General features: G+C 48.7%; 1 protein-coding gene across 4 annotated transcripts in view; it reads right to left on the reverse strand.

Moving 5' to 3' along the window:
• AP3S2 (adaptor related protein complex 3 subunit sigma 2) overlaps window positions 1-12,878 on the reverse strand; it is a 57,752-nt gene that overhangs the window by 17,921 nt on the left and 26,953 nt on the right. The window lies entirely within an intron of this gene.

Genomic DNA, 12,878 nt, shown 5'->3' on the forward strand with positions numbered 1-12,878 from the left:
CCTCCCATTGGGAACAAGTGGGACTGAAACATCAGATTATGAGCAAGAGGACAAACTGCTTGGAGAATTATAACACTAGAGCTCACAGAAGGCTTCATCAAAGGTAAAATGTGAGTTGGGGGGCTGGTGTTGAGCTGCCACCCGCAACACCCATCTTGGAGCACCAGTTAGAGACCTGGCTGCTTTGCTTCCAATGCAGTTCCCTGCTGATGTACCTGGGAAGGCAGTGGAAGATGACTCAAGTATTGGGTCCCTGCCAGCCATGTGGAAGACCAGATGGAACTCCTAATTCCTGGCTCCAGCCTGGACCAGCCCTGTCCACTGCGGTCATCTGGGGAGTGAATCAGGGGACAGAAAATTTCTTTCTCTTTCAAATAAATAAATCTTAAACAAAAGAAAAGAAAATGTGACCGGGTGTTGGAGTGTGGAGAGTCTGCTGGAGATGGTGAGGGCATTTAGAGGCAGGGAACTGACATGAGCAACGACAGAGATGGGACCTGGTGAGACGCGTATGGAGGCAGAAGAAGACAAGACGACGCACCACAGGGCTCTGCGTCCCAGAGCAGAGGAAGCCGGAGGGCTCCCTGAAGGCCAGAGGGAAGAAGTAGATAGAAGGGGAGGTGGAAGGGATGCTTTCTACAAAAGAGAAACTGGGGAGAAGGAGGTGGGGCAAGACTGGAGATTGTACTGTTGTCACCCAGACCTGATGTTACAGGTGCCTGGATTCAGGTGATGGGAAGAAAATGAAAGAAAAGAAAGGAAAGGAAGACATTCCCGAGTTCATGCCTTGTCGCTGAGAATGAGGAAGGAAGAGCAGAGGATGGGTGCGGGGCAGGCGGGGAAGGGGCGCACAGGGAGGGGCTGCTGAGTGGCTTGGCGGATCCTGAGTCTGAGGTGGAGGCAGGTGATCCAGACAGGAAGGTGGAAACACAAGCCTGTAACTCGGGTCAGAATGGGCACAGGCTTGTGACCCAGCAGTGTCAAAGTGGACGAGGACAAACGCATGGAGAGAGCAGCCAGTGGAGTGCCAGGGCCAGAGCTGGGGGCAATATGCCCACTGCCCCACTCGCTCTGAGGAGCAGGGAAAGAGTTGTCCCACTTCTTCTCTGAGGCTCTAACCAACACAAACATGACACCTGTAGGGTACCTCCAGGTAAATCCAAAAGGGACACACTTATGTAATGACCGGTAAAACCCAGGAAATGTCAGCTCCAGGCTTTGACAGGACCATTTGCTCTTAAACCCAGGGCATGGGGAGCAGAAGCAGGTTGGGCATCCCTCTGCCACAAGCTGCTTGCTGGTGTGGGCCTGGCTGAGCTCAGTAACAGGTCTGACAACTTGTTCTGTACAGAATGTGAACCTCGATTCCTGGAGTCATAAGCTGATAAGGTCACAAAGATTTAACTTGTAACTGTTTCCACCAGGCATGAAGATTATCTACTCCCAGACCCCAAAATGTGTCCCAGAGCACACCCGGGGCCAAGTGCCTTTGTTGTGTAACTCTCCCAGCCGCCCCACCTGCACTCAGGAGTGATGTGCAGTACCAAGGCCAAGGTGAAGGGTCAATCTGTAGACAACCTATCAGTCCATCTAGCTCTGGCATGAGACTTTGCCTTAGAGTAGCAGAGAGCTATTTAAATGTCTCTGTAGGCAAGAAAGCTCACGTAGCGCTAGGCCTGCCTGTGATCCTCAGGCCACGGGCCCCACAGGGACCTGCTTCCTCGCCCCAACAACCTGTCCTCCCCTCTCCCACCGCACCTTGCTCACCTGCAGATCAGCCCTGCTGGCTCACCTGCTAGCCCTCGAACCTATCAACCATGCTCCTGGCCCCAAGGTATCCACACTTCTGGTGCACCTGCCTGGCATATTCTTCCTCACAGATCACAGATCTCTTACTTTATTCAATTTCACCTCAAATGCTATTTATCAGACACCTTTCCTGACAACTCTATAACAATCCAACCCTTACGGTGCTGTGTGGTCTTCCCTACACTTATCACCACCTAACATACATTTTATTTGTCTCCCCTACTTCATGTGGGGCTCACAAACAGGCATGTTTTGTTAACTGTTTCCCAGCATACAGAACAGTGCAAGGATACATGAATTCAAGAGGGACTGAGTAGCTTGTCTGTGCCGACTGCTATGAGACAGTGGTGAACAAGACAGGCGGAGCCCGATCTTCACAACGCTGTTGGAAGAGGGGGAGAGAACGAACGAACAGACTGACGAAATTCTAGGAGTAGGCGCTGCCCTATGTTTAATCCGCACAGCCACACATAAGCTCCATGCGATCACACGTCAGTTCCCAAGGCAAAAGTCTTACGGTTCCTGAGTGGTGGAGCCAGAACTCAAGCCCGGCCACACAGGCTCTGCAATCTTTGCTCTTACCCATGCAAATAAGCAAAACCACCTGTCTGTGGTGACACATGTAGCCCAGGGTGCTGGGGGAACAAGACAAGTAAACCTCTCTCTGTCTGGGGGTGGGCAGGAGCAGCAAGGCTTTCTGAGGACCACCCTCCCTGAAGGTGAGGTCAGAACCGTGGGTCCAGGATGCAGGCGGCTAGAGATTCTATTTGGGACACACTGAGATCAGGTGATAACTGATGACCCTCTAGCAGGTAGACAGATGAACTCAGGGGGCTGTATGAAGAGTTCCTAAGGAGATGCTATCTAAAAGCAAAGAAAAGAGGGAGCAGTTAAATGGTAAGAAGTCAACAGGCCAGAAAGAATGCTCAGAAGGGTAGAAAACACACCAGGTGAAAGTGTCTCATGGAAACTGAGGACAAAGAATGTCTTAAAAATGAGAAGTGTTGGGGGATGGCGCTGTGGCATAGTAGGCCAAGCCTCCACCTGCGGCGCTGGCATCCCATATGGGCGCTGGTTCGTGTCCTGGCTGCTCCTCTTCGGATCCTGCTCCCTGCTGTGGCCTGGGAAAGCAGCAGAAGATGGCCTGCACCTGCATGGGAGACCCAGAAGAAGCTTCTCGCTCCTGGCTTCGGATGGACTCAGCTCTGGCCATTGTGGCCATTTGGGGAGCCAGCGGATGGAAGACCTTCTCTGTGTCTGTGGCTTTACCTCTCAAATAAATAAATAAATAAAATCTTTTTAAAAAATGAGGAAGTATCAAAAGTGCTTGGAAAAAACATCCACTGCACTCAGGAACACAGCAGCCCAGGCTCATACAACCACGTGGCCTCTACTTCAGATCTCCTCCATTAATCCCACACGCATACCCGTGTGGCTGGCCCTACAGGCATTGAGTAGGAGGGGCTGGAGACACTAAATACCAGTAATGCCCACAATGCAACAGTGCCTCCTCTGGGAGACCCTCTGTCTAGCTGGAGTTGATGCCCAGTTCCAAAGCCCTTGTGGTCTCATCCCCAACACTCACACATTCCGGGGGGGGGGGGGGGGGGGACTTTATTCCTACCGTTCTGTCTCTAAGAATTTTGGTTTTTGAAATGGAAATCGACAAATACTCTGTTTACACATATAATAATATTCACGCTTTAAAATTCTCAAATTCTGTGGCTTAGTGAAATATAGGTTTCAGTTTCAGGTACTTTGGCCCAAGTCTCGATTTCCTGTTTCCCAGGAATGCTATCACCGACCTGACAAACAGCACCCAGCACAATGCCTGGCACTTGGTGACCGCCCAAGCAGCATTAATTTCCCTTCCTGTGACTCCCCCTCCCTTAATGACTTCTGGACTCTGGAATTTATGCAGCCCTCATTGCTCCTCTCTCGGCACTGATCTTCTCCCTCACCCAGCCCGAGCGTCCCCTACCCATCTGAACAAGGCCAATCATATCTGCAGTGTTCAGCCAGCCTTGCAGGTGTCATTACACACCTCACACAGCTTGTGGGCAGTACACTCCCCTATCTAGGACCCCAGACTGTCAGCCAAAGCTGCACATGGACTACCTGCCCATATTCTTCTGAGTCCCATTTATCTTTCTCTACTTCTGAGTCATACCATTGAATAACAGCTTGTGATTAAATACTGTACTCCTCTATGTACACAATTTACAAGCGTTTCAGCCTAATGAAGTACAGTATGAGGTACACTGCACACACATATTTGACTAAGGCAGTACTTGAGATCACTGCTGTAAACAGCAGTGCAAGACGACAGCTCCGTCACACAGCACGAGGCCTACTGAGAAGCACCTCTCCTGAACAAGTCACTTTTCCCAAAACTCATCTGACTCATCTTTCCAGCTGGGCAATGAGCTTCTTGAGAGGGGAGACTTTGTCTAAAAGACAAATTTCATCTTTATCACCTTCGTATCTCCATATTTAGCGTGGAGTCCTCACAGTGAATGCTTGTCTGATAATCAGAGAAAAAAAGGCAAAAACACTCTGAACACACTATAGTATTTCACCAAGATCTGAGAGCCAAGGTCAGGGGGCTGGCGCTGTGGTACAGTAGGTTAATCCTCTGCCTGCGGTGCCGGCATCCCATATGGGCGCTGGTTCCAGTCCTGGCTGCTCCACTTCCAATCCAGCTCTCTGCTGTGGCCTGGGAAAGCAGTGGAGGATGGCCCAAGTCCTTGGGCCCCTGTACCCACATGGGAGACCCAGAAGAAGATCCTGGCTCCTGGTTTCAGATTGGCGCAGCTCCAGCAGTTGCGGTCATTTTGGGAGTGAACCAGCAGACAGAAGACCTTTCTTTCTGTCTCTCTCTCTCTCTCTCTCTCACTATCTATAACTCTACCTTTCAAATAGAATAAATAAAATCTTTAAAAAAAAAAAAAAGAGCCAAGGTCAGGACAGATGACTTGCAGGAAGTCTCTGTGAGGAGGGAGGTGTGAGGCCAGCGCTGTGGGGTAGTGGGTTAAACCACAGAGCAGGCATCCCAAGTCAGAATACCATTTTGAGTCCCAACCCAGCTGCTCTACTTCTGATCCAACTCCCTGCTAACGTACCTGGGAAAGGAGTGGTGGAAGATGGCCTAAGTGCTTGGGTCCCTGTACCCATGTGGGACACTTAGATGGAATTCTAGGCTCCTAGCTTCAGCCTGGCCGTTGTGGACATTTAGTGAATGAACCAGCAGATGGAAGATCTTAATCTCTCTTTCTCTCTCTCCCTATCTCTCTTTGTAACTCTGCCTTTCAAATAATAATTATATATGAAGGAGGCACTTGCTTCCCAGATATGGAAACAACTTATTCTGTTAGAAGATTTTTTTTTTTTTTTTTTTTTTTGGACAGGCAGAGTTAGACAGTGAGAGAGAGAGAGACAGAGAGAAAGGTCTTCCTTCCGTTGGTTCACCCCCGAAATGGCTGAAGCCAGGAGCCAGGTGCTTCCTCCTGGTCTCCCATGCGGGAGACCAGGGCCCAAGCACTTGGGTCATCCTCCACTGCCTTCCTGGGCCACAGCAGAGAGCTGGATTGGAAGAGGAGCAACCGGACAGAATGTGGCGCCCCGACTGGGATTAGAATCCAGAGTACCAGTGCCGCAGGCAGAGGATTAGCCTAGTGAGCTGCGGCACCAGCCTAGAAGATTTTTTTTAAAAGACATATTTTATTTATTTCTTTGAAAGGCAGAGTGACAGAGAGAGAGAGAGAGAGAGAGACAAAGAGAAAGAGCTCTTCCATCTGGTGGTTCACTCCTAGAGCTGGATCAGAGCTGGATCAGAAGCACAGCAGCTGGGAGCTGAACTGGTGCCCCAGTAAGCGATGCCAGTGTCTCAGGTGGCAGCTGAACTTACTATGCCACAACATTAGGAGGTTTTAAAATTTTAATTTCTTAAGTCACCTTAAATTCATCTGGGAAGTACGTCCAAGGTGGGGTGGGCAAGTGACACAGTGGTTAACTCACTACTTAGGATGCCTGTATCCCTATCAGAGTGCCTCGTTCGAGTCCTAGGTATTCCACTTCTAATCCAGGTTCCTGTCAATGTGTACCCTGGGAAGCAGCAGATAATGGCTCAGGTACCTGGGCCCCTGCCACCTACCTGAGAGACCTGGCTTTGGCTGGCCCGGCTCTTACTGTTGCCGACATTTGGGGACTTAACCTATGGATGGAAGATCTTTCTCCATCAGTCTCTCTGAGCCTTTCAAATAAAATGAACATTAAAAAAACAAAAATGAATGTCCAGTGTTCTGTTAGAGAAACTATAAAGCTGCTGCACAGTATGCCTTTTCCTAAACTAGGTTTCTTTCTTAGAAGGGTGTTCCTCTATTTCTCTAATACTAGAATTCCTAGGTTCCCTCCTATAAAGTGATACTGGATAAAAATATCAGCTCTAAGAGAATATTCTCTAAGAATCTTCTAAGAATATCCAAGAGAATAAATAAAAAAAAGTGGTAGCCATAGTATTATTCAAAACTATTTCAGGTTCTTCCCCTCCTGGATACCCTGTAGGACAGCACTTCCCTAGTTCCTGGGGCATAGACATGCGACTTACTTTGACCGAATGAAGTGAGTATTGGTGGGGTATGTCACTTTAAGAGCCAACACTGGAGTGCCCAGTGGAAACACCAGCTGAGGAGGACTTCCATCACCTCGGACCCCTAAGCGACTTCAGTAAGTGAAGACACCACAATGGCCACGTGGCATGAATGAGAGGGAACTTGTCAGCAGTGACTGGGATTTTGGAGTAACATATTACTGAGCCCACACTGCTTGGTACAAACATCAAGGCTGGCAGAGGATTTTTAACTAGGAATATCCAGAAATTTTCCCTCTTACCTCACAGTAGCCTATCCTCTTCCGCAATGTAAGAGTTAACAGCAACAGCACTATAGACTTCAATCTCAATGCCAACCTGTGAGGGCAGCTACAAACCAACTACCAAAGCAATCTGCAATTTGTTTATCTGAGACACAGGCAAGTAATACCACTGATAACAGGCCCTGCTCTTGATCACAATCTTGATAACCACTAGGTGTTATGGAAATGAATAGATATCAAACAGGTAGTTCTAAAGGTCAAATTTTGCTGTTTTGTGTACATAATGATCCTCCTGCTCTTACCTAGTAACAAACAATGACTAAACAAATTGAAGAGGTTCTCTGAATCTCAAGTAGCAGGCAAGCAATGAGACTACATCAAGGCAGTTTAAGTTCAAGTAAGGGGGGCAGGCCTCAGCCTACTCGTTAGGGCCGAGCACTCCACATGTGAGTGCCTAGGTTCAACCCACCTGCAGCTCCTGACTCCAGCCTCCTGCTAAGGCAGACCCTGGGAGGCAGAGGCGATGGCTCACCTAATGGGGTTTCTGTCATGCACACAGGACACCTGGATTGAGTTTCTGGCTCCCAGCTTTGGTCCCAGCCTAGGGGAGGCCTTACACCAACTGCAGACTTCTGGAGAGTGAACCACTGCGTGGAAGCTTTCCCTCTCTTTCTCTGTCCCTCAAGTAAATAATAAGTAAAAATAAATTTAAAGATTTTTCAAACAAAAGTTCATTTAAGAAAAGTGGGAGGTATTATAGAGATATTTTGTGTAGTTATGAGCAATCACAAATGTTGTTTTTTAAAGATAAACTACAGAGGTTTTAGACATTTAAAAAACTTACTATTGCTAATCTCTATCAATCATCCTGAGGGAGTAAGGTGTTGGCCTCTGAAAACTATTCTGCAGCCAATACCAAGGAAAGGAGACAGGAGATGGACAGTACCTGGCATCTCTGAGGACACTTTAAAAAAAAAAAAAGATTTATTTATTATTTGAAAGGCAGAGGGGTCAGTGCCGTGGCTCACTTGGTTAATCCTCCGCCTGCGGTGCCGGCATCTCATATGGGTGCTGGGTTCTAGTCCCGGCTGCTCCTCTTCCAGTACAGCTCTCTGCTGTGGCCCGGGAAGGCAGTGGAGGATGGCCCAAGTGCTTGGGCGCCTGCACCCATGTGGGAGACCAGGAAGAAGCACCTGGCTCCTGGCTTCGGATCGGCGTAGCTCCGGCCGTAGCAGCCATTTAGGAGGTGAACCAACGGAAGGAAGACCTTTCTCTCTTTCTCTCTCACTGTCTAACTCTCTGTCAAATAAATAAAAATTATATATATATATATATGGCAGAGATACAGAGGGAGAGAGACAGAGAGAGAGGTCTTCCATCTGCTGGTTCACTCCTCAAATGGTCACAATGGCTAGGGTTGGGCCAGGCTGAAGCCAGGAGCCAGAAGCGTCTTCTGGGTCTCCCAAGTGGGTGCAAGGGCCCAAGCACTTGGTCCATCTTCAATGCTTTCCCAGGCACATTAGCAGAGAGCAGGATTAGAAGTGGAGCAGCTAGGACTTGAACCGGCTCCCATTTGGGATGCTGGCGTCTCAGGTAGTAACTTACCCACTATGCCACAGCCGACCCCTGATGACACTACTGAACTGCTGTCTCCATTATCTTCTCACTCCACCCTGCAGGTGGTCTTTGCATATGTGAGAAAATGAATTTCCTCGCTGCTTAAGCAACAAATTAAAAAAAAAAAAGTGGACACAAGATTCCTATCAGGCGACAGCAGAGGACCTGGGACACATGGACACAAGCCAGGCTGGCCTTGGCTCTTTGCTTCTCACTTAGATCCATCCAGACAGAGCCACAGAGGTGGCCAGGGGATGGTCAGAGATGCTAACCAGCACGTTTTACAAGAACACAAACTCAAACAGAATGTCTCCTTCTAGGCCAAAACTGCTCCTCCCTTCATCGAGAAAAACACACATCACGAACCCCTCACTCCTCCCTGCGTTTCTGGACACCCGCTTCAAGGTCATCAGGTTGTGGAAGGCATTAGTGAGCTTTGTTATCACAAACTGCTCCCCAGAGGGACACCTGAGAAACACAGTCCAACAGGGTGCTCACAGTTTGAATTCTGAACCTCAGCATTTCTCCATTTCAGCAGCCTACCCTTAGCAGACTGCAAATTCCACACGCCAGTTCTTCAGGTCAGGCCTCCCAGAAGCACAGGTTCCAGCTCTCCTGAGAGCCCCGTGCAGACGGAAATCTACAGACAGGCTGCGTAAATTGCTGCAATCCAGTCACTGAATTGACTCTGATGACCAAAAATTTAAAGCCCAACTGAATTTCACATCCAACTTTCCTGCTGACACTGGTGTCTCAGCAGCTCAGATCACCCACATTCCTGGGAGAGAATTCAATTCACCATAATTAACAGCAACACCCAGCTCACTACTCAGGAAGTTCAGTTAAGTTTAGGAATTTCTGAAAGCAAAGAGGAACCAACTAGCCCTGGAAGATAAGCACTAAATGGCTGAGACCACGTAATCAGACCTTGCTCAAGCCTCTAACAGTTTAAATCATGAACTACCGGGCTATGTTTGGGAAACTCCTCAAGGACACTCACCTGAAGACCATCCCACCCAGTTTGGCACAGTGCTAGAGCTGGGAAGGCATCCAAGGACAAACGCAAAGATAGGGAAAACGTAAAACTGGGGTTGAGTGCTTGGGGCAGGGACACCTGCATCCCGTATTAGTGCGCCTCGTGAGCCCTGGCTTCTTTACTTCCAACGGCTTCCTGCTAATGTGCACCTGGAGAGGCAGCAGACGATGGCTCCAGTAACTGGGTTCCTGCCACACACGGGGGGGTCCCAGGTGGGGTTTTCAGTTCCTGGCTTTGGCCTGGCCTACCCCTGGCTGGTGCACACACTTGGGGAGTGAAGAGTGGATGGGAGATCTCTGTCTGTCTCTACCTGCTTCTCTGCTTTTCAAATCAAATGAAAGTAAATTAAAAATGTAAACAAAAAAGAACAATGAGGTGCTATATTCATTACAAAATAGTGCTCTGTTGGACACTTGGGCCTTTTTTTTATTCTGTAACAAGGAATGTGGCAATAAGCCTCCCACAGAGCCTTTAAGTACTGGGTTCATTTCCCTTTAGGTTTAGGATAAATCCCTCAAAAGAGGATTGCTGGGTCAAAGGTTTTATGCATTTAAATCTGGGGCAGGTGTGCCTGGGTTTGAGTCCTTGCTCCGATCTTGAAGCCAGCTTTCTGCTAATGCACACGCTAGGAAGAAGCAGGTGATGGCTCAAGTACTTCAGTTCATTTCTTCCATATGATAATTTTTCTTCAGCCCTTAAAGATTATGCTCCTTGGGGCCAGCGTTGTGCCACAGTGGGTAAAGCCACTGCCTGCAGTGGCGGCATCCTGTATAGGTGTTAGTTCAAGTCCCAGCTGTTCCACTTCTGATCCAGCTCCCTGCTAATGCACCTGGCAAAGTGGCGGAGGATGACCCAGGTGCTTGGGCCCCTGCACCTACGTGGGACACCTGGAAGAAGCTTTTGGCTCCTGGCTTCAGCCTGGCCCAGCCCCGGCTGTGGCGGCCCTTTGAGAAGTGAGCCAGTGGATGAAAGATCTCTCTTTCTCTGTCTCTCCCTCTGTCTCTGTAACTCTGCCTTTCAAATAAATACAATAAATCTTTTTTTTCCCTAAAGATGATGCTCCTTACATTTGCTTTGTGGAGGCTACAGGGCTGCACCAGCAGGTCTAAATTGGGGTGGCAGGGCCCAGTCTCCTGGGTTTTCCAAGATGGATTTCTAACCATCTTGCTGTGAATGGCACAACTCACACACAAGAATGTGCTTCACAGACAGCTGGGGAAGCACACAAGCACCGAAAACACTCGCTTCAGAGAGGGCTGGCCCTGAAGAAACAGCAAGAAATTTAGGTGTTCGAAAGACATTCGAAAGAAATATCTTCAGGCAAGTGGGAAATAGTGGAATAGGACTCAGGCCATTCTGAAATACCAGAAGAGGCCACTGGGCCTAGAATTACCAGTTCAAGAACTACCTACCTAGATCATAGTTTAAATATGATAAATAGATGCTACCTATGACAGAAATATACAATGGAGAAGGAAGGAGACATGAGATAACACTGACAATTTACTGGTACGGAGTAGGAAGAGGGTAAGAGAAAAATCTGGAGTTCTATGAGACAGAAACAAGGGTGGAAAGGGATTAGAGTGACTAAGAGCATCAAGCTCTACAAAAACATCAAAGAAGGTGATGACCAGGGAATGGACACAAGACTTGGAAATCATCAGAGGATTCTGGGTTGGAGAGAAACACAAGTATTAGGGCTCCAGGAAAGGAACAGATTATGTAGAACTGAAAAATTTGGTGTGAATCATTTAGTCAACAAGTCCTGAATGAATGATGGAAATACAACTACAGTTGGAAGGGGCAGTAGAAGCACAGGAGGAGCTGCATTCTGGGAGAGACGGGGGCAGTCTGGAGATTTTCAGAGGCAGAGGGACACACAAGGTACTTCAGAAACTAGTTGAAGAAGCAAGATATTGTGTGTGTTAGGGAGAGACAAGAAGAAGACATAGCTCCAGAAACAGAATGGTACAAACCTTGTTAGGAGGAAAAGGAGAGGTGGTAAAGAAGAGACAAGCAGTGATAAAAACAGGATATTAACAAAAACAATTTAGAATGCTAAAAAAGTAGCTGTGAGGTTAAAAATAATTTGCCAGGCCAGCGCTGTGGTGCAGTTGGTAAAGCCGCTACCTGCAGTGCTGGCATCCCATATGGGCGCCGGTTCGAGTCCTGGCTGCTCTACTTCCAATCCAGATCTTTGCTTTGGCCTGGGAAAGCAGCAAAAGATGACCCAAGTTCTTGGAACCCTGCCACCTATGGGAGACCCGGAAGAAGCTCCTGGCTCCTGATCAGCCCAGCTCCAGCTGTTGCAGCCATCTGGGGAGTGAAGCCGCGGATGGAAGACCTCTCTCCTTCTCTCTCTGCCTCTGCCTCTCTGTAACTCTGCCTTTCAAATAAATACATCTTAAAAAAAAAAAAAAAGACAAAAGAAAAAGAAACAATTTGCCAAGGCAGGCATTTGGCACAGCAAATGTCCCTTGGGACACCTGCATCCCATACTGTAGTCCGTGGGTTTAAGTCTCAGCTCCACTTCCAATCCAGCTTCCTGCTAAAGTGCATCCTGAGAGGCACTAGATAATGGCTCAAATACTTGGGTCTTTGTCACCCACATGGGAGACCTGGAACATGGGAGACCTGCCTGGCTGAGCCTTGGTTGTGGGCATTTTGAAGACTGAACCAGCAGATGGGTGATCTCACTCTCTCTTCTCTCTGCCTTTCAAATAAACAATATTTAAAAGGGGGGAGGGGGACAGTCATTGTGGGATGTCTGCATCCCATATCAGAAGGTCAGTTTGAGCCTTGGCTACTCTGTTTGCAATTCCAGCTTCCTGCTAATGCTTCCTGGGAGGTAGCAGATGATGGCTCAAGTGCTTGGGCCCCTACCCCCAACCTGGGAGATGTGGCTGCATTCTGAGGTCCTGGCTTTGCCTTGGCCCAGCCCTGGCTGTCACTGGCATCTGGGGAGAACCAGCAGATGGAAGATTGATCTCTCTCTCCCTGATGCCCTGCCTTTCAAGAAGACAAAAATGAATGAATAAACATCAAAAGAAAGAAAGAATTTGCCGGGCAGCAGGAATTCAGTCATATCTGGTCTTCTCTACCAGATGTGCCTACTGCTCCAGGCACATCTGCTCAAGGGGATGGGCAGCTACCTGGGAATGTCCACTGCAGCTCCCAAACGCCCTGTGGCTTTCCTAAACGACAGGTGTTTCCGAGCTCAAGGTGGGGGTACTCTTCAATTTAGGGAGGACAGAGGTGGGGCTGGTGTGTGGCACAGAGGGCTGGGCCACCGCCCATGATGCCATTATCCCATGTGGGTGCTGGTGTGGGTGCCAGCTGCTTCACTTCAACCCAGCTCCCTGCTAATATACCTGGGAAAGCAATGGAACAGGGCCCAAGTGTTTGGGCCCTGCCACCCACATGTGAGACCTGGAGGAAGCTCCTGGCTCCTGGATTCAGCCTGGCCCAGCCTGGGCTACTGCAGCCATCTGGGTAGTAAACCAGCAGACGTAAGGTCTTCGCTAACTCTGCCTTTCAAATAAAA

The sequence above is a fragment of the Oryctolagus cuniculus genome, chromosome 12, assembly GCF_964237555.1.
Source record: "Oryctolagus cuniculus chromosome 12, mOryCun1.1, whole genome shotgun sequence".
Taxonomy (NCBI): domain Eukaryota; kingdom Metazoa; phylum Chordata; class Mammalia; order Lagomorpha; family Leporidae; genus Oryctolagus; species Oryctolagus cuniculus.